This window comes from Sparus aurata, chromosome 3 (assembly GCF_900880675.1).
Source record: "Sparus aurata chromosome 3, fSpaAur1.1, whole genome shotgun sequence".
NCBI lineage: Eukaryota > Metazoa > Chordata > Actinopteri > Spariformes > Sparidae > Sparus > Sparus aurata.
The window spans coordinates 31,327,733-31,349,151 of record NC_044189.1 but is presented as its reverse complement, the minus strand read 5'-3'; the positions used below and the strand labels follow the sequence as shown (position 1 = coordinate 31,349,151).

The 21,419-nt window shown below is 42.1% G+C and overlaps 1 protein-coding gene across 3 annotated transcripts in view; it reads right to left on the bottom strand.

Moving 5' to 3' along the window:
• The window catches only part of LOC115578948 (death-associated protein kinase 2), a 69,094-nt gene that overhangs the window by 42,624 nt on the left and 5,051 nt on the right, over positions 1-21,419 (bottom strand). The window contains exon 1 of one of the 3 annotated variants that reach the window (XM_030412321.1): positions 10,100-10,165. The exons of the other annotated variants lie outside the window; for them this stretch is intronic. The gene's annotated coding sequence lies outside the window, so the exon portion shown is untranslated. Of the gene's footprint in view, positions 1-10,099; positions 10,166-21,419 lie in introns of those variants that run through there. 3 annotated transcript variants of the gene reach the window in all.

Here is a 21,419-nt window from a genome sequence, read left to right as displayed (position 1 = left end):
ACAGAGACCACAAAGCAGATGTGCCTTTGAGGAATAGTCAGCGACCATGTACTCCTATACAATGTGACTTTTGTGCAGTAAGGTGTGAAACATCATCTTTACTAGTTTGTCACTTGAGGTCACATTTGCGTGAAGGATTACACATTGAATGCCTATTTAGAGGATGTGATAGAAGGTTCTCTGTTTTGTCTAGTTTTGCATCCCATCTTTCTAAGAAGCACCGCAATGATAGTGTTGAACATGTAGAAAACCCCTCCATGTAGGAAGACCTGTTACCAGTGAATCAGTGTGAACCATCTAACGTTAATTATTCTGATGATGAGCAAGTAGTGCCTGTTGCAGTTGATGAATCCCTCTTTCTTCAGAATATCACACTTTTCTATCTAAAACTTCAGGCTAAGCTACGATTGCCGGCTACTACAATACAAACTAGTATTGAGGGATATCAAGATGTCCATGATGTCAGTCTGACAAATCTGCTTAATACCTTGAGTGAGAAACTAACTGTCTTTGGAATCCCAGAGGCCACAATTAGTAACATTATGGATGAAATGAGAAAAGACGATCTCCTCACAGCCTGTAACAGTGGACCTTTGAGCACAGACCAGAAAAGAAAGACAGCTTTTAAAAAACATCTTAATTATGTTGAGCCTGTACCTCAGTTATTAGGTATCAATGAGAAAGGTCAGGAATCGTTTGCCCAGTATGTGCCTATTAAAGAAACATTGGCTGCACTTTTAAAAAGCAAGTCCATGCAGGAACTAGGGATGCGCATCGTTAACCGGTTTCGTTTGGGAACCGGTTCCGTTTGGGAACCGGTTCTGAGTCAAACGATTCTTTGGAATCTTTCTTTCTTTCTTTGGAATCGCTAACAAAAACCCTTTACGATTCCACTATCGATCTTCTCGGGCTGCGTCGCCACTGTAAACAAACGTACCCCACTCGCAAATTTGTGATGACGTCACACACACAAGCTGCTGCAGAGTAGAGGTGAGCTGAGCTGCTACGTGCGATGCACTGTAGAGAAATGTCGTCCCGGCAAAAACTTTCCAAAGTCTGGCTGCATTTCACAAAGAAGGACACCTCGGGATCGTCACCTGTAATACCCGTAAGAGGGATCTGTGCGCCAAAGGCGGTAATACAACTAATATATCCAAGCATTTGGCCACACAACACGGCATTATACTCAAGCAATGCCATGTGTTTGACGCACTTAGCAGCAGACGCACAGCAGGTAAAATTAAACAACTGGCTAACGTCGCGTGATAATGGTAAAAATGAGGTTAATTTAGCACCACGATTTTGGAATTTGTGTCACCAGCTTTCAATTGTGCATTTTGCATTTTCCATCCATGTAATGTAGATGATAGCAGAGGCAGTTAGAGTCAGGCTGCTGCTGGCTCTGGTAGTCAGTCTGCAGATAACGTCAGTTATTTGTTGTTCCTCTATGGGATTATCCTTAGCCAATAGCCACTTGACTTGTGGACTCATTTTACTCATTTGACTATTGTTTATTTGTTTATTTATTTATTTTAATAAACCAGGTTGTATTCTTTTTTCTGTACTCATGTAGTACTTGTTTTTCAGCCTATTTGGGAATCGATAAGAGAATCGATAAAATAACAGATCAATAAGCAGGAATCGATAAAGCATCTCAGTGTTTCCTCTAGGATTTTTTTCAGCAGCGGGGGCAGGCTTTTATTGTATGGCTGGCATGGAAAATGGCTTTTTAAAGGCTGAATGTAAAAATAAAAAATAATAACAAAAAATACAACAATAAAATACAAAAATTGTTTTATTTAATTTAATTTTAATTTAATTTAGGGTCCCAGCCTGATAGCCTGTGCTTCCCTTTAGGGTTTTCTCCTCTACTCTCATCTCTCTCTCCTGCACCATCACTTTGCTCTCCTGCTCCTTCACTCGGCTCTCCCCCTGCTGTACTCTGCTCTCCTTCACTTTGTTCTACTGCTCCTCCCTGTCTAATGTTACTTGTCTTATACGATTACATAAAACATTAACGTTAGATAATTTACACTCACATCACATCTGATTACAAGTGTGAACACAATTTTTTACCTAACCATCTTCGTTTGAGTCAGTAAAAGGCTAATGATACCTGACTAGCGTCATCTTCATCAGGTGTATTTCTCTTCTTTGAGAAATATTTGAACAAGCTCATCTGAAAATGCAGTCAGCAGTTACATCATGGCGTGTATATATTCGCTTAATGCTATCAATTAGTTTACTCACGTTAGCGACACTGAGTTGAGTTGGCACCGGGCCCAATTATCTAAGCTACCGATATGTTACGTAACCTTAGCTGGCCATCAATATCTTGCGAATGTCTATTGAACTTATTAAATCTATTATAAGTTCTCTTAAGCTAATAAGTCTACCTTTTTCTCCGGTGAGTCGTTGCCCTATTTTCAAGATGACACTCCTCTGACTCTCCGACCTGGTGCCTGGGTGCTTGACGTGATGTCACTTTCAAGGCCGCGCTCTCGCAAGTAATTAACGTTGATCTACTCGGGGGATCTACTCCAAAGAGTAGATACTGAGCAAGATAGTTATCTAGTTTACCTCAGCACTCACGACACCCGACCCAGTGCAGGACTCTGCTGTGAAGGTGGAGATATGATGTGGCGGTGGTGTATTTGCGACAATAAAAAAAAAAAAGAAAATTAAAAAAGAAAAAAAAAGAAATTTGGCGGCCCGCAACTCCTAAATGAATGTAGAGGAAACACTGCATCTGAATTGCTAAATCCATATCAATATATATCCCCAGCAGGAACAGTATTCAGCAACACGTTCCCAACCATCATCAGAGGGTATTTTCCACGATGTAAATGATGGGAAGGGAGCTCAGTGCAACCCTTTATTTAAAGCGAAGCCATCTTCTCTTGGTCGCCATCTTCTCTTGGATGCATTTGAAGTGGTTAATCCACTTGGTTCTTCTAAAAAGAAACACGAGATTCTAGCAGTTTATCTCACTCTAACAGATATTTTGCCTCATACAGATCATCCATTGATCAAATGCAGCTTGTTTTCTTGTGTAAGGAGCAGGACTTCAAATATTTTGGGATGGACAAGGTATTTGAGCCCCTCATTAAAGACCTGAAAGCTCTTGAGGAGACTGGCATCAAGATAAATAATGGCCAAATTGTCAGAGGTCGACTGTGTGGTATTTCGGATGACAATTTAGGGTCTCACGGTATTGGGGGATTTGTTGAGAACTTTAGTGTGAGCCATTACTTCTGCAGGTATTGTGATATTAAAAGATCAGGTTTTGAGAGTTCTCCATTATTATGTGGCAACAAGCGTACAGAACAGTATTTTCTGAATCATCTACAAGAATTAGAAAACAGTGGTACAAATTCTGAATGTGGTATTAAGTCAGACTCTCCTTTTAACCAACTGCCCTTCTTTTTATTTTATTTTATTTTTTTATTTATTTGATTTGGACAATGCATATTAATTACCATATCAAAGAGCATCAAAAATATGTAAATATGCCAGAGTTAGCATAACTGCTAAATTTCATCTGTTGTCCTAAGGCAGGTATTACAAAACATACAAACAATGCACCATGATTTTGTACTTATTAATCATTTTACAATAATGTTTGCCAGCCTGGATTACCCCCATGACCTGTTTGAAGGCATTGTTTCCTGTGACCTTAGTTTGTTGATCGGTCATCTAGTTGAGGAGAAACATTTCAGCTATACACAGCTCAACAGGTGCAAAGATCAGTTCAACTATCAGGGGAATGATGCCCAGGACAAACCAGCCGATGTTTCACCAGGTAGCAAAAGACTTAGTGGACATGCAGTCCAGAACTGGTGCTTCCTGCGTTTGCTCCCTCTCCTGATAGGAGATAGGATTAGGAATCTGTGTGAGAATGCTGCCTGGCAACTTGTGCTGCAGCTCAGAGAAACTGTAGAGCTCATTTGTGCACCAGCAATCACTACAGATCAGGTTGCTTATCTTAAAATACTAATCGAGGAGTATATCTACTTTCGAAGGCAGCTCTTTCCCAATGATCCCCTGAAGCCCAAACACCACTATTTACTTCATTATCCAGAGCTCATTGCCCACTTTGGTCCCCTAATTCGCCTTTGGACTCTCAGGTTTGAGAGTAAGCACACATTCTTCAAAAGATGTGCTAGGAAGTTACATAATTTCAAGAACATCTGCAAGACAGTTGCAGAGAGACACCAGCTCTTCCAGGCATACTTGAGTGCAGGTGAAATGATTCAGCCGAGTGTGTTACTGGATAAAGAGATGACATTCTATGTAAATGACTACAGCGACAAAATCCGAGAGGCTGTTGTTGGTTTGCATTTTGAATCTAAAGATACAGTAACATCTCACACAGTGACGGTGTAGGGCACATCATACAAAAAGGGCATGTTTATTTTGCTGGGGAAAACTGAAGAACAGTTGGAGTTTGGCAAGATAGAGCTGGTCATTGTGCACCATGGCTCTGTGTCCTTTGTCTCAGAAAAATATTGTTTTGTTAAGTTGAGGGACAGTGTCTATAGTGTTTTGGGAACACCCCAAGAACAGTTTGTTTGCATGAGGCATGATGATCTACTGGATTATTATCCTTTGCCAGCCTACAAAATGTGTGACATTACAATGATCTGTCTCCATCACTCCTCTGCAGAGCAGTGGCGGTTTCTGACACATCCAGGGCTTAGCCCATAGCAGGTCAGTTAATGAAAAATTTTGAGACATAGAGACATTCTCCACGTAGCCTACAGGCAGGGGTGTAGCAAGCTTTTTAAAAGTGCGGGGGATGGATGTGGTGGTGGTGTTTTTTTGAAAACAATTTCGGGGGGGGGGGGGGGGGGGTATGTAACGCTGTTACTGTGATGATAAATGACACTTAAATATTGAATCTGTGTCTATAATAACCAGACCCTGACATGTAAATGTGACATCTGTCTTGGTTCATTTAATCTAACTTAAAATATGGACAACTGACTGCATAATATAATAATAATAATAATAATAATTATTATTATTATTATTATTATTATTATTATTATTATTATTATTATTATTATTATAAACTATATATGCTGCATATTTATAATAGAAGCCTACTGCAACTGTACTTTTTTACCATTAAATGTTATTTTATACATTATCATATTTTATAATGTTCTGTCATGGAGTATATCACTTCACTGCTGAAAGAAAAAAAAACAGGCTCACTGCCAATTGCAGCTTCTTATCTTGATCTGCAGTCTTTGTTAATTTTTTATCATGATTGTTATTATTAGTACTTAGATTATCAAAAATCACAGTTAGGCTACATGTCAGGATCTGGTAATTATAGACAGATTCAATATTTAACTGTCATGTATCATCACAGTAACAGCGTTACATACATTAGCAGCTGTAAACATTCATAAAAACATTATCAAACACATCCTGTGGTTTGGTGTCGACCTGTATACTGAACACAGCCCGCTCAGTGAGGCGTCTATATGTCCAGGTGGATATGTGCCGGTGCCAACTATGAACCTAGCTACTGTAAATTACCAAATAATAGCTGGGTTTCAATTAACTTCAGGGTCATCTTTAAACTCCGGGTACAGGTGTATATTTCGGTAAATAACCGCCGGTGTTATGCCGAGAAGTGCCTGCACGCCGGGATCTGCATGCAGCATGCAGATCCTGGCGTGCAGGCACTTCTCGGCATAACACCTGTTCCAAATAAATGTCGAGTCTAATTTATTTATTTTTCAAAAAAATCAAGGAAGAAGACGTGACCTCTGACACTGCATGTTTTTCCTCTTCGCCTTTTTCACATATGCTTGCTTTCTGTCAGTCAATAACACACTGACCCCCAATTTCCACTGGATACGTCTCCGCTGCGTTGCGTCTCCGCCACGCCAGCGGAGCAAATACGTTTCACTTTAGTCAATGTGTCAATCTCCACCAGGTCCGCTGCGCTGCGTATCTGCTCCGTCCCAGCTCCGGCAGTCCGGCGCCCTCCGGCACAGATACGCAGGACTCCTATATCTGGCGGATGCCGGAGTGCGACGCAGCAATTCAGCTGAATTTAGCACCGAGCAGACAGGAAGTCAAGCGCTAAAATAACAAACAGCATCCGGTTACCTTTCAAAATAAAACACTCGGTGTTGACACCAGTACATAAATCTCAAAAAAAGAGACAAACACAAGCTTTTCTGCTAATCCCTCGGTCGGGAACACTTCGTGTTCTTGATTTTAATAACACAGACCTATAACTGCGGTCGTGAGTGATCATGTGATCATCGCGGGAACTCCTCTGCCTCGTGAGCCAGCTGTCTACCGTACTGCGCCGCAGCGGACTCAAACCGCAACCGGTGGATATTGCCGGACGGCGGACGGCGGAGCAAAACCGGATCGGAGCTGCAACGCAGCGGAGACGTATCCAGTGGAAATTGGGGGTGATGATCGCCATGGCTCCGGTGCAGCAAAACAATAAAAAGTACGACTTGAAATTCAAACTTTCTGTTGTAAAATATACAGAGGAAAACTCGGGAGAAGCAGACGCTAGACGTTTCTCTGTCGACCCAAAGAGGGCCAGGCTGCCTGGTGGAGGGAGGAAGAAGGCTAGCGAGGAGCCTGAGATAAACATGCGGGGATGGGTTATCAGCAAATGGGCATGCCACGAGAGTGTCCCGCAAAATGACCATGGCGATGGAGAAACAAATGTGCGCTACCGTGAGTGACAGCAGAGATGAGGAGTTTGCAGCGAGTGCTGGTAGGCTGAATCGTTTCCTCCACCCAACAACTTCACTTGCAGATGACAACTGTTGTCCAGAGGGATGCCAGAGAATTCACAGAGAAGCTGGTGAAGTTTGTGACATTTTCATCCTGGATTTTTGTGAGGAGGGAATTAAACACCTGTCCCAAATAAACGCCTGGTCTGTTAAGTGATTGAAACAAATAAACGCCCCGACTATTATTTGGTATTTTACGGTAGTTCCCGCCTCATCAGCACGAGCTGAACAATAAATCTAACACAGCAAGAGAGGCGGGACTTAAGGCAGAACAGCCAATCATCAGCCGGTCAGTCCCAAAGCCGGTGTTGAATAAAACAGCATAGGGACGCCACTGCTGCAGAGACATGGCTGCAGCACAGGAGGAGCTCAGGAGGGCTATCCTGGCAGTACTTCCGGACCTCCCTGCAGACACACTAACTACCTTGATGGCAGGCCTGGAGGAACTTGGTGTGGAGAACAAGGAGGACATGAGCCTTCTAAGTGAAGAAAATCTTCTGCCCTTTCTCCGTGTGGTCCAGTCTAGAAAGCTCCTCCGTGCCTTTTCATCTCAAGGTAACCGTAGGTTGGGTGGTTCGGGTTCTATGTGCGTTTCGGGGATGGGGGTGGTCGTCTGCATAGTGTGTCTATCAGGACACAAGGCGCTTTTATCCTTTGTCCTCCCTAATGATTTAACTGTTTTTAATTCTATGTATATAGGAATGTTCACAGTTGAACTCGTAAACCTAGGGTGCATTCATAAATTCACTCCGAGCACACTCTGCCACACTCTTGACGGTTCGGAAACTGCGCCTAGAGTTAATTTATGAACGCACGTAGACTACTTTTATGGTGCCACTCACATCATTGCTCCACCATCATAGCCTCTCCACCATAGCCACCCCATCAAAGCCGCTTTTTATGCCAGGTAAAAATGAATTGATTATGTTGCCTTATTAGCCTATTTCATGAACTATGCCCTGAGTGTGAATTTGTGTTACGTAGCTTAATGTGTTCTTTGAATTTAGGATTGTACAAGTATTCCAATACGATTGTGGTGATGGTGCTATTTATTTTTATCTTTTTATACGGTATGATTGTGGCGTGATGTATTAACTGATGTGTTTGGCAGATTGTGAAATGCACTTTCATTGCCCTAAAAGTTGCAACATCAATGGCCAAATGGAATTCCCTCCCTGGTCACCAATCACCTTTTTTTTTTCTAAAGCGTCACGTGATGTGACCTTGGCTGTCAGGTGGCTTTCTACAGTTGTTTTTTGGGGGCTACCACAACAAAAAGTTTGAAATGAATGAAAAATGAATGATTTTGTTTTATAGAAAATATGATGGGTTTTTAAATACACCATAGTATGTCTGGATCATAGGGGTATAATGGTAAATTTTTTTTTTTCCTTCTCAGCCCTATCTCCTCCTGGCTCTCCACAACTCTCCTCAACCCTGTCCCCCACGGGAAGTCCACAACTCTCCTCACCTTTGACACCCCGAACATCCAACCCAATAGCTCTGCCCTCACCACGCACACCATGGCCTGGAAATTTGAAGGTGGGGCTGGGGGTCTTGGCAATTCCTAAAATATATTTCTATTTCACTCATTAGGAATGCACCGATGGCTTAATTCTGGGTGAATGCCGATGTTCATCATTAGCACGCTACCGAGAATGGTTTGATTTCAGGGATGCCCCCGGGATGCCCCCAATGAAAACGAGGCTGAGATTAAGATATCCTTGTATCCTTCTCTCTTTTTTCACCATTTTCTGTTTGCATCCTTGAAGGTTAACTGGGAGAAGATGACATCAGAGATCCAGTCAGCCATCATAAATTCTACTAGACCAAATCCTGCTGCCAGAAGAGCGATGGTCAGAGAGCTTGTCGAACAAATGAGGGTGCACAATGCGAAACCAAATAGAGGGATCTGTTTGAAAGTAGCAAACGATATAATCCAGAAGTACCCCATATGTTTTGGGGATGTGGATGATGATGGAAATACAGCTGGAGCATCGCTCGTCCAGCAATTAAAAACCAGAATCGAGCACGTCAACTGAAACAACACATTGGCACGGTTAAGAAAGAATAAGTGCAGCAATCCCCAGGCGAGGACAAACGGAAGAGGTCCTGTTGATCAATATGGATGTGTCTGATGGGCACCTCAAGAACTCCCCTCAGGCGAGACTGAAGACCATACAAGAGATGAAGACTCAGATGCAGCAGCTATATGCCCAGGTAGGAATAGTGTAAATTTATATTTAGGCATCCTGATGCACAAACTTGTATTTTATTTTTGAGTATTGATGCATCCAAATTTTGACTCCCCCCACCCCTAGGAAGGAATGTCAGGCATGGAGAGAGGAGCACTTCAGAGATGGCTTCAGTTAACCTACATTCTCTAGCGTCATGATCTCAATGCTGAACCCTCCACACAGCATCTCAAAAATGAAGGACCACTGGCCCTTTCTCTTCTCCTTGAAGGGCCTGTTCTCACACTTCAGTGAGCTGACCGGAATTCCTATCCAGGAGAAGCTGCCAGCCGCCATAAACAACAGGAGTCAGAACATCATGGAGTACTTCCAACAGCAGAAGACAGCGGGGTGGGAAAGGTTCTGGAAGCCTACAATGAAGTGAGTGGCAACAAAGCTATCTGCACCATCATGTGCCTGCTTGCTCACTTCAAAGAGGGGGATGGTGTCTTCCTTACGGCTGATGTGAGTATAACTTGCAGTGCATACATAAATTAACGATTCCCTCACTCCCTCCCTCCCATCTCTGTCCTGCTATTTTGTAATTGTTAATAACCAGAAATCAGTCACCAGCTAGCGCTTCAGTCTGACACCCGTCTCATTTCAAAGCCTTTACAAAGAGGGAGGGCTTTAGATACCTTTTCAAAAGAAAACTTTTCCCATTGCAAGTTTGGAGAACAGCCAAAACGTCGCCCCTTGTAAAAAAGCTCTCCATGCAGAATACTGTTCTGGTTTCAGAGCAGTTATTCCAGTAAATCGTCTGTTTTTTCAACCCCAGCGCTCATTGGGCTAACATTATCCCGGTCTGGCTGTGCTCGTTGCTCTGAATGGGGAATCCAGACCCTAGACGGAGCCTACTCAGTGAAGTGGGCGGAGTCCGTGGTCTGATCCAGGCTAGACTCTGATGGGTTAGCTATTGCTCTCTGCCATGTAGTTCATAAAATAATTTTAATTTACTGTTTTATTGCCATGGCATCCATATTTTAAAACATATTTGCCATATGTAGCCATTTCTACATTTGGCACTATAAATTGAAGCTGATTTCCTCCTTGGTGCTGAGTAGAACATGACAGCTTTTGACTTACCCGTGGCTTAACTTGTGGTTTTTATTCTCCAGTCCTCTGCCACGGCTGCCGATATCAAGAGAGCTGTCACCCTGCCAAGCACACTTTGATTAGTTGTACCAGGTATAATCTTCCCTTATTTTGTAGAAGTTAATTCTTTAATGATTTCATGTGGTTGAGGGAGGACTGTTGCGCCTAAAAATGTCTTTCTTTGAGTTGTTGATGGAGGGTGCAGTGGTCAAAGGAGATAATAATGTTCAAGTGGAGGTGTGTGAGTCTTTCTCCACTTGAACATTAATGAATTCATGTTAGGTGGCTCTAGCGTGTTGTGCAGCTTTTAGTTATCATATTGTTCATGGGTTTCAGGAGAGATGCTGCACGGCGCAGACACGTAGATTATGTCCATGGAAGGAGCATGTGTGATGGGGCCCCACAGCAACCTCCTGCATGGATTGGGAGCATTCTTTGCTGCCTATTATGTCTTCAACTTACAGTATCCGGCAGAAGCCGCAAGCACACTTGAGTTCATCCAGAGATGTGTTTAAACATGGCACTGTCATGAATCCGATCATAGCCATGTGATCTTTCTGTTTGTAAACGATGCTCAGGGTTCTACCCATAAAATCTTTAGTATAGCGGCGCACCGTCTGTCCGGGGGGGTGCGAACGCTCGTCAACATCAGTCCCGGGGAGGGGGGGGGAAGACACGGACGGACGGACGGTCATCAACTCCGTCAGCCGGGGGACGGGCGGGAGGCTCATTGCCGTCAGCCGGGAGCTCCTAGCCGTCAACCGGGGGACGGACGGATGGACGCTCGTCACCGTCACGCGCGGAGTATAGTGGCGCTGACCTAGCGGTATAGCGGCGCAGCGCCGCTGTTCCACCGTCTGGGGAGAACCCTGATGCTCATGAATTTACTCCTGAAAACTGACCTATCGCTCCGCATCTAATAGTCTGCTCATTTGTGAAATGGCTGAGATAATTATGATGATTGAATGAAGAATAATCATTTAAAAATATACAGGCCTATATAATAATATGAAATCAGATTTTACCAATGCAAAGCTTTTTAAGGGAGATACATCACGTTTTCAGCCCGATTTCGATCCGATGTACACCACTCCAACCGGTGCACTTGTATCGCAGTGAATCGTGCCAAGCCACACACACAGACAGACACACACATATAGCCTACACCAACTCAGTCTCACTCACACACACACACACACTCATATAGCCTACACCAACTCTCAGTCACACACACACACACTTACTCACTCATTCAAGATCCCTTAATATTTCATGTCATGGTTATGACTATGTCAAATCAGTCTTAAATGTTACCTGATAAGTGTGTTTTTTTTCCCCATTTTCAGATCCTTTTGCGGCATAAATCCCCAGACAGGCAGCAAGGCTGAGAAAAAACGAGGGCAGAACACACCAGTTTGCACTCTTTTGAGAAAACTGCTGGATTTTGAATTGGTGGGTAGGGGACATTAGTGGACAGGGGGCATGTCTCAGCAAACTTGATCACAATATTAGATTGATGTGCTTGAAAAGGCTGAACATTCCACTGTTAGATTACTCATGTTTAGATTTCTGAAATATGTTCGTCAACTCATGTTCAACCAGTTTGTGTCACGACCCGCAGGCCGTGATCAGGGCCTCCTGCCAAGTGTGTGTATGTTTGTGATTTTTTGTCTTCCTTTGCTCCCCTTTTGTGTGCTTGGTGTGTTTTGGTTTGGTGTATGTCTCTGTGTTTTGCTCTCCCTCTCTCTCCCTCTGGAAGCCACTGGTGGGCGTGGTTGCTGGAGCTCCGATCAGCACACCTGCAGCTCATCAACCATACTCAGTGCACCCATATATACCCAGACCAACCTTCCAGACCCCGCCGGATCGTTGAATCAGTCACAGTGAGAAAACACCAGCCGCACCTGAACTTGTTCTTGTGTTTTTTCGAAACCTCTGCTTACCTGTTCTCTGCCTCGTCACAGACCACCAGTCCTGAGCCTGAACCCTGTCACCTGCCAGCGCTGCCTACCACGAACCCGAAACCTGAGCTTGAGTCACACCACCACCCTCGGCGTCTCGGAGGAGCACCTAACCTGCCAGCATCACCGACCACGAACCTGGAGCCTGAGCCTGAGTCACACCACCACTCCCGGCATCTCGAAGGACACCAGCCACGTCACCACTATTGCTTTTGTGTATTTAATAAATTACACGTGTTTCCAACTAACTCTAGTCTGCGTTTGAGTCCCTGGCCCCAGATCCTGACAGTTTGGTACAGTAATAGCAGCAGGGCTGCGGAGAAAGGAATCTATGATGGCAGCTTTGCCAATTTTGTCCCATCTGAGCAGTCCTTTTTGTCTCTGCTTTTGCTGGTAGTTCTCAGAAGTATGTCTTGATCCTCTTTTGTTATGATGCTATTTATCAGAGTTAATAAGGAACTAGTCTTAATGAGCTTCTATTTTTGTATTGCATTGTATTGTATTTGTATTTTTTGCACAAAACCAGGCTTGTTTCAGCCATGTGTTACTAAAATAAGCTTGGTACATACATGGACAGTGAATTTTACATGTTAAAGATTGTTGTTGAAAATAAATAATGGTAAATGATTGTGCATTGTGCACTCCGTTTTCTCTTCAATTTTAAGAGAAAATAAAATATCAAAAAACAACAAAAATACCACTTGTTTTGTTTTTCTTTGCAGAAGTCTGAAAGAGGACATGTATCCATGTTACAGCATTTGATTGTAATATTAACAATATCCTGTCCTGTGAAATAACAGGAAATCCCTAAAATTACAGGAAATTCCTGGCTACTGAGTCGCTGTAAATATAACATTTTGCTGTAATATTTACAGTATTCAATCCTGTGAAATTACAGGAAATTTACACGATTGTATTGTAATTAATTACAATAGGATGTTGTATTAAGTACAGTACCTTGTTGTAGATATTTTACAGCAACAGTCCTGTATACTGTTTACAGTAAATTTACGGCAATTATTAGCCAGGAATTTCCTGTAAAATTACAAGAAATTTCTAAGAGTGTAATACTTGCAATAGCGCATATCAATGTATGATGTTGCAGTTGAGCTACGTAGCTTGTTGGTAAATCTAGCATGTGAACTTGTATGCCAACTCTGGTGTTTAGCTTTGTCTTTATTGCGACTGGTTAGCAAAAGTGTTTTTCAAGTGACCAGGCAGTTATAATGTTAGTTTGTGTTCAGTTCACTCTGAAGTAGTTGAATTGGTTTAGAGAAATAACATTGTTCATGCTTCAGAAAGGCAGAATGGCAGAAATGTAGCACTGGATAATGATTACCTGGTAACTCTGTATGGAGGACCAAACCTGACATAAGTATGTATAAATAAATAAATAAATAAATAAATAAATAAATGCATAAATGCATAAATAAATACAGAAATAAATAAATAAATGCTGAAATAATTGTATAAATAAATAAATGCATAAATAAATACATGCATAAATAAATGAATAAATAAATAAATGCTGAAATAAATGTATAAATAAATAAATAAAAGTGTAAATAAAAGAATAAATGCTTTTTATTTATTTATACATTTATGTTCACCTACATTTATTTATTTATACATTTATGTTCACCTACATTTATTTATTTCTGTATTTCTGTTCACCTACATTTATTTATTTCTGTATTTCTGTTCACCTACATATATTTATTTCTGTATTTCTGTGTCCATATGTAAATGAGGAGGTAGGAGGTCCTAACCTCAGTCAAGAGCATGATTGGTCAAATCGGAGAGCCAGACAAAAGCAAACGGTTCCTGATCTCAAGCCTCGCTCTCTGTAACGTTGTAAACAGCTCCAGTTAGCTTAATGGCCTCGACCAGTGTGACAGGTTAACTGGCGTTCATTTTAACTTGCGAGGGTCCCAGATGTGCTGGTGGTGTGGTTTGAGAATCCTGTCTGGAGAGCCATGTCCGCTAACCAGGAAAAACATTCTGCTCATCGCTCCAAGTCATGTATACGTGTATTCGTTCTGACGTGGCTTGAACACTTCTATCCACACGGAGAAGCCGGGGCTGCGACTTGCAAACCACTGCTAGACGAGCGCTACAGAGCACAAATCGTCCAAAAGTGCATGTTGTCGGTCTCATAACTTTGTCGTGAATCTCTGTACTCTTAAACAACTCATGTGTGGAACAGTATTAAGCATTTGTTCACGCCGAACGGCTCGAGAGCGGCGTGGACACCGCTGTTAGCAGTTAGCTGCTAGTTAGCTTTTAGCTGCTCGCTGTAGCGCTAAGAGCGTAGCGTCCAGGTTAACTATTGACACATGTTACCACCGAGAGTGAGATACATGTCTGGGCTTTCCTATGAACCATTGTCGCTACTGGTGTTTGTATCACAGGTTGATCTGGACGTCTCACGATTTGCCACAGCTGATTGACCTCACACTGAGCTCGGGCTGGATGTCAACGTACTCTGCAGACTGTTTGACCAGCAGGCTGTATGACAGTGTACACTTTTCACACCGACTTAGCTTCAGCTTAATAACGATGTATGCGGCTCGGAACGATGGCTTTAAGCGACCATTTGAACAGTGCGGAATGAAAAATACCCGATGGTAACCGGTGTCACAAGGTAGCCTGGACGCTGCGCTACAGCGAGCAGCTAACAGCTAACATAAGAGCTAAAAGGGGTCTCCACGCCGCTCTCGAGCCGCTTGGCGTGAACAAATGCCTCAGCCTGTTCCACCCATGAGTTATTTGAGAGTACAGACATTCACGACAAAGATATGAGACCGACAACATGCACTTTTGGACGATTTGTGCTCTGTAGCGCTCGTCTAGAATACACATATACATGACTTGGAGCGATGAGCAGAACGTTTTTCCTGGTTAGCGGACATGGCTGAGGACCCCTCTCTCTCCAGACGGGATTCTCAAACCACACCACCAGCACACCTGGGACCTTCGCAAGTTAAAATGAACGCCAGTCAAATTCATAACTAAGCCAGAGCTACATGAACAAATGTCAACAACTGCAGCTAACAGTTAGCTGAGCGGGCTTGCTGGTAGCCAGCAACATTTCTGTACAGTGTACAGGAATCAGCGCTGCTAGTAAGGCAGAAGTAGTAGACCCTCATCGAGCACACTCGAAATAAATATATGTAGGTGAAGAGAAATACAGAAATACAGAAATAAATAAATGTAGGTGAACAGAAATACAGAAATAAATAAATGTAGGTGAACAGAAATGTATAAATAAATAAAAAGCATTTATTCTTTTATTTATACTTTTATTTATTTATTTATACATTTATTTCAGCATTTATTTATTTATGCATGTATTTATTTATGCATGTATTTATTTATGCATGTATTTATTTATGCATTTATGGATTTATTTATTTATTTATTTATACTTATGTCAGGTTTGGTCCTCCATAACTCTGTCTACTGCAATGTGAGGAATATTGTTTGTTACAGGGGTTACTCCAGTGACTCGACATGAGCCACTCGTCATTGTAATTTATTTGTATTGGTCAGAAATACAACAATCAGGGCTAATGCTGTTGTTGTTATTTTGAATTTGACATCTTGGTTATCTGGCATCCTCTGTTACCGTGGTTGCAAGCCTGCTCATGCACGGCAGGCTCCTCTGTGGGGAGGGGCTTAGAAGCCAGAGCTGCAGCGCAGCAGAGAGGAAGAAGGAGGGACCTGGGAGCTGTGCTCATTCAAATATTCTGGCTAAGTCCACTTTTTTCTCAGAACTCCAGACTGCAGCTTTAACCCTCTGGCCTTGTTCAAATTCAAATTCACTACTCTCTCAGCTTGTTCGTGTCAAAAAATGGCCACCAACAGATTGAGTCTGTAATTTTTTAGATTTTTCTATGTTTTTTGCTGCTTTTACTGCATAAAGTTTTTGATTAATATCAGTTCTTGTCATAAGTACAAAATATCCATTCCTTTTTAATTTTTTAACCCCTCAAATGCCAATTTGTTTGCACAATGCGCTTGTTGGAAAACTACCACAAAAATGACCACTGCCTATCTTCTCAGTGCTACCGGTTTTTCTTGTATTATTAATAACACAGTCTGAGATATGTAACTGATTAACAACAACACTGATTATTATGCATTGTTATTTTTGTGCAGGGAAGGCAAAGTAGATAAAACTCCCTCTCAGCTTGTTCGTGGCCAAAAATGGCCATCTCCTGTTTACATTTCCAAAATGCTGTAATATATATATACTAGTGCAGTGCCCGTAAGAAAAGTGTATTCCTATAAAAAAGTGGGAGGTTAAGCAGCTTTTTCATGGATGGCCAAATGAGGCTGTTTGAAGGTGGGACGTCAGGGATATTTAGGTTTGTTGTGAAATCTGATATTCCAGGGTATAATTGGCTGTTTTCGACTATTTTTGATTTTGCCATCATATTTCATCTTAAAAGCTATTTACTTGGTGTCATTATTGTCAGCACAACCTCACATGTGTGACTGTACAGTTATTTTTTTTATTTTGACATACTGTATTAACACAATGGACCTAAAATCACAAAAAAAAACGTGAAATCCGAGTAGAAAAAGTTAGATTTTTTTACTGTGAAAACCACAAATATGTTTAACAAACCATTTTTTTTTATTTTTTTTTTTACTTATAATGCAAATATAAATTGTTTTTTTATCTAAATGTGTGCATACATTTAAAAAAAATTACAAACTTATATGTAACTATTTACATTTAAATGCAGGCAATGCTCAGGTCTGCCTGTGCTCCTTCCAGCTGAATGAAGAGCTGCACTGCCTGCTCCACATTCAGCTTCTCCTCTATTCTGACTCATTAAACAAAAAAACGACTCCACTACTCACTAAACACACTACACCAAACACTACATAACACACTAACTACACACTCCAAACACGCTAAATGTCACAAATCTCTCAACTCTCACACACACCGACCGTCGTTGCATGTCAATCATCCGCCTAGGTCCCTCCCACAACTTCCTGTTCCTCAACAACCAAACTTGCTGCTTGGACACTTTGTGACAAAAGCCCGTTTTTACCGTTTCTTCCTGCACCAGACACAAAGCAAACGTGACGACGATGTTCGCGAAAAAGCGTGGCGGACATTATTTACCCTAGGTCCGGTTTGGACGTGCCGATGCTTCCGGTCCGTCGCTTCGGGAGGTGGGCTAGCTAGCGGCTAGCTAAACACGAACATCCACAGATTCCGATTCCACTTTGTTATCCGCGCGTCTCTGGATCTCCTCAGACCGCCGGCAAAATCCCGGTCCAGCTCGCGCCGCTGCAGGTATAAATCTGCTTGTTTCTTAAGGTGGGGGGGTCGCGGAGGGCTCTGCAGTGATTGGCTCTGGTGCGCGCGTGGCCACGGTGTGCAGTGATTGGCTCTGGTGCGCACGTGACTGTAGTGGCTCCGGTGGACAATGCTCGTGGAATTTGTAAAGCATTTATGAAATTATTTATTAACGGTATCATTGCAGTCCAAACAAATGCGAAATAGCACACCCTTGAACCACGCAGCAGCCATGTTGAAACTCTCAGGTCAGTCTGATCCTGATCCGCAGAGATATTTGAGGAACACACACACACACACACACACACACAGACAGATGTTATTTGCATGGACTGGATGCACTGATGCAAATTTAAAATATGAAGTCAGTAAAAGTGGATTTTTATGGATTTTTATGTATATATATATATATATATATATATATATATATATATATATATATATATATATATATATATATATATATATATATATATATATATATATATATATATATATATATATATACATAAAAGTGTAAAAGTGGATTTTTATGTATATATATATATATATATTGCAGTTATGCGCGTCTCCGAGTGACACATCCATCCCGGACGCGTTCAAGTCCAGCAGGCTCCGCAGGTGTTTAGTAAATAGCCGCCCGCAGTGTCTCCAACTTGCTGAGTCGTTTGTCTTCCAGCTCCTGCGGCAGGTGCTTTCTGAGCCACGCGTGGCCTTCGTTTACGCAGCACACTCGGTGCCGCTCCTTTTGCGGTTGAACGCAGGCTCGAAGGAGTAATCACACACGCCAAGGAGTCCGTGAAAGGGGAAATAGGAGAGCCGTGTGTAGGGTAAACTCTGGCCGGGCAAGTGATCGAAGTGTGCGGCGTCCAGGTGGAAGGGCATTCCGAGTCAGAGCGCATCCGTGTAGTGCGCTCCGGTGTTATCCATGGAGAGGCCGTGATTTTGTTTGTTAACGCAGTGCTAACTTGAGCCAGTGTGCAGGCGAAGTTGAGCACACAGAAGGAGAGATTGAGAGCAAGAGTGAGTGGTCTGCAGCGCAGCCAGCAAGAGTTTGTGAGAGCGCAGAGGTTATTATTGCACCTTAAAATGCATAAAAGCAAACATGCAAACACATTTATTTAGCACAGAATATATTTCAGTTTCCGCAAATGAAATTTATGTTTTACCCGGGGAAAAATCATCTTCAAAAATAAATTATGTGTAAGCAAAATATATTTTTCTGTGCTCAAAATCTCCCATTGCCCTTCCATTCCATGACATGTTTCATATTTATGGCGTGATATTTGTGCCACATTTGTAAAGAAGCAGAGAGTAGAAATGCACATCAAACATGAATATTGGTTTTTGTTATTACTGTTGCACTTTGTGCCTGTGTTATTTTTATTAAATGATGATTTTTGAGACGTCATTGCACTGAAATAATTATATATCACTCATGAATGTGAATGTTTTGTCTCTGTGTTAAATTGGCTGATTGAATGATGGGGATACAGTATCCTACTTGTGGAAGTACGCGGTAACTAGGTCAAGACTTTTTGGAAGGACACATTGCTGTTAAGGTTTTTTTGTGCTTTGAGCTCTGATAAGGGTGAAAAGTAGCAGCGTGGGAAGCTCAAAATCATACACTGTATTTGGGTGAATAAAAACGTACAAACATAAATCCAAAATATTTTGTAGCACACAGATTTAGGCAACAAAGTTAATGATATGGCTGAATTTCTAAACAATACAAAGACTCATCTTAAATAACCTATGCTCATTAGAACCTAATTAAGCGCAGGCTAGTGAAACAGGGAGGTTGCAATTAACTGCACATAGACAGGGTTCAAGATTAGAAAGTTAAGTTAAGTTATTAGTAAAACTCACAGAAAATTATAGAATTATGAATAAAATACAATAAAGATGCTGACATCCTTTTAGATAACCTCCCTGAATAAGGACATAATCCAGTCTAGGGTTGAAGAAATGACCTGTGTGTAACCATTAATCTCTGTTAAAAACAGTTAACAGTAAACTAGTACACAGCAAATTTCACTTCAGTTAGGGAGGCTATTTAAGAGGATGTGAGTCTATGGGCTTTATCTTACGCCCAGTAGAAAGCGGCAAAGAAAAAAATGTCATTACTAGTTTCAGACTGATGTGATTTTTATGCCCAGCACCCATGTTGTGTAAATAGCAAATGTACCAGCACCCAACTGTGCACCCCTGTTCGTGTTGAACAATATAAAAAAAGTGGGGTGTGGTCAGGCGTACTGATGGCAGACTGCTATGTTGAGGCACAAGACACTTTTTTATATTTGAATGATACAGCTCCCAGGTCCCTCCTTCTTCGTCTCTGCTGCACTGCAGCCCTGCCTTCTAAGCCCCTCCCCACCAGGGACGTGCACATGGTTATAGAGGGGCAGGGGCTCAAAGTCAGAAAAGGGCAGCATGTGCACGGCAAATTTTTTTTTCAGGCCTTAATAACACAATATGTAGATTAATTAATGTAAAATTAATAAACAAAGTACTTATAGAAAGCTGAATACTTAGCTGTGACTGTTAGTAGGAACAGCAATGTTTACAACAGAAAAGTCGCAGTAAACTCAATATTTGAAAGAAGTTTAAGATTTGTGGCAAGATAAACAGCCGACACAGACAGCTGTCAGATTATTCTTAACTCTCATTAACCAGCAGTTAGCTTAACAAACACAAATGGGCGTTTATCTGAAATATGACTCATATTTAAGCACGTTGAATAAGTGGAAGGCGACTTGTTAGCCCCGACAAGGAAGTTATGTTTATGGATTTATAATTCACAAAGGTTCAAAGGTTTCTCTCCCCTGTGAGAGACAGAGCGGAGCTGCAGCGGACAGAGAATGGACTCACCTTTCTCCGCTGATCAACTGTTAGCCCCGCGGAACAGCTGTTAGCCTCGATCAGCTGTTAGCCTATCAACGCTAACTTGCTAACACTGAGCATCCAGACGAAAGTTTGTTTAGAGGAAGGTGCTATTCCCTCCATGCTGACTGACAGGCGCTCCATTTACCCTTTTTGTTTGTTCCTCTTTGTTAAGTGTCCTTGGGTATCATGAAAGGCGCTATAGAAATTAAATGTAGCTATTATCATTAAAAAGGCTCCACATGAGAGAGTGCAAGTAATTTTTAGTCAGAGGGCAGAAATACGCAAGGAGCCGTCAGGAATCACTTCTGGAGTCATTCCAAAAGCAAGGTAAACAATCAGCAGACAACATGAAATCTAAAAGAGATTACTAAGCAGTTGCTCAACTTGACCAACCATTATCAGTGGTGGAAAACGCGGGATTTCGCATCCTGATTGAACAACTGCAGCCACAGTATAGTTTTCCATCCAGGAGATACTTATCAGAGACTGCACTACCTGAACTATACAACCGAGTTTCAACCAAGTTAGCTGAGAAGTTAAAAGGAGTTCCAGCCCTGAGCTTTACTACAGATATTTGGAATTCAGATGTCTGCCCAATGTCATACTTGCCTGAAGAGAGGAGTTTATTTCAGCCTCATATAAAATCAACAATCTCTCTATAAAAGCAAATAAACTCTGTCTGTCTGTGTGTCTGTGTGTGTGTGTGTGTGTGTGTGTGTGTGTGTGTGTTCCTCAAATATCTCTGCGGATCAGGATCAGACTGACCTGAGAGTTTCAACATGGCTGCTGCGTGGTTCAAGGGTGTGCTATTTCGCATTTGTTTGGACTGCAATGATACCGTTAATAAATTATTTCATAAATGCTTTACATATTCCACGAGCATTGTCCACCGGAGCCACTACAGTCACGTGCGCACCAAAGCCAATCACTGCACACCGTGGCCACGCGCGCACCAGAGCCAATCACTGCAGAACCCACCGCGACCCCCCACCTTAAGAAACAAGCAGATTTATACCTGCAGCGGCGCGAGCTGGACCGGGATTTTGCCGGCGGTTCGGTTCGGTCCCGTTCTGTTCTGTTCTGTGCATCTAAACTGACTGTTGTGGATTAATGAGATTAAACGAGTCCGGACCGAGTCTGTTCG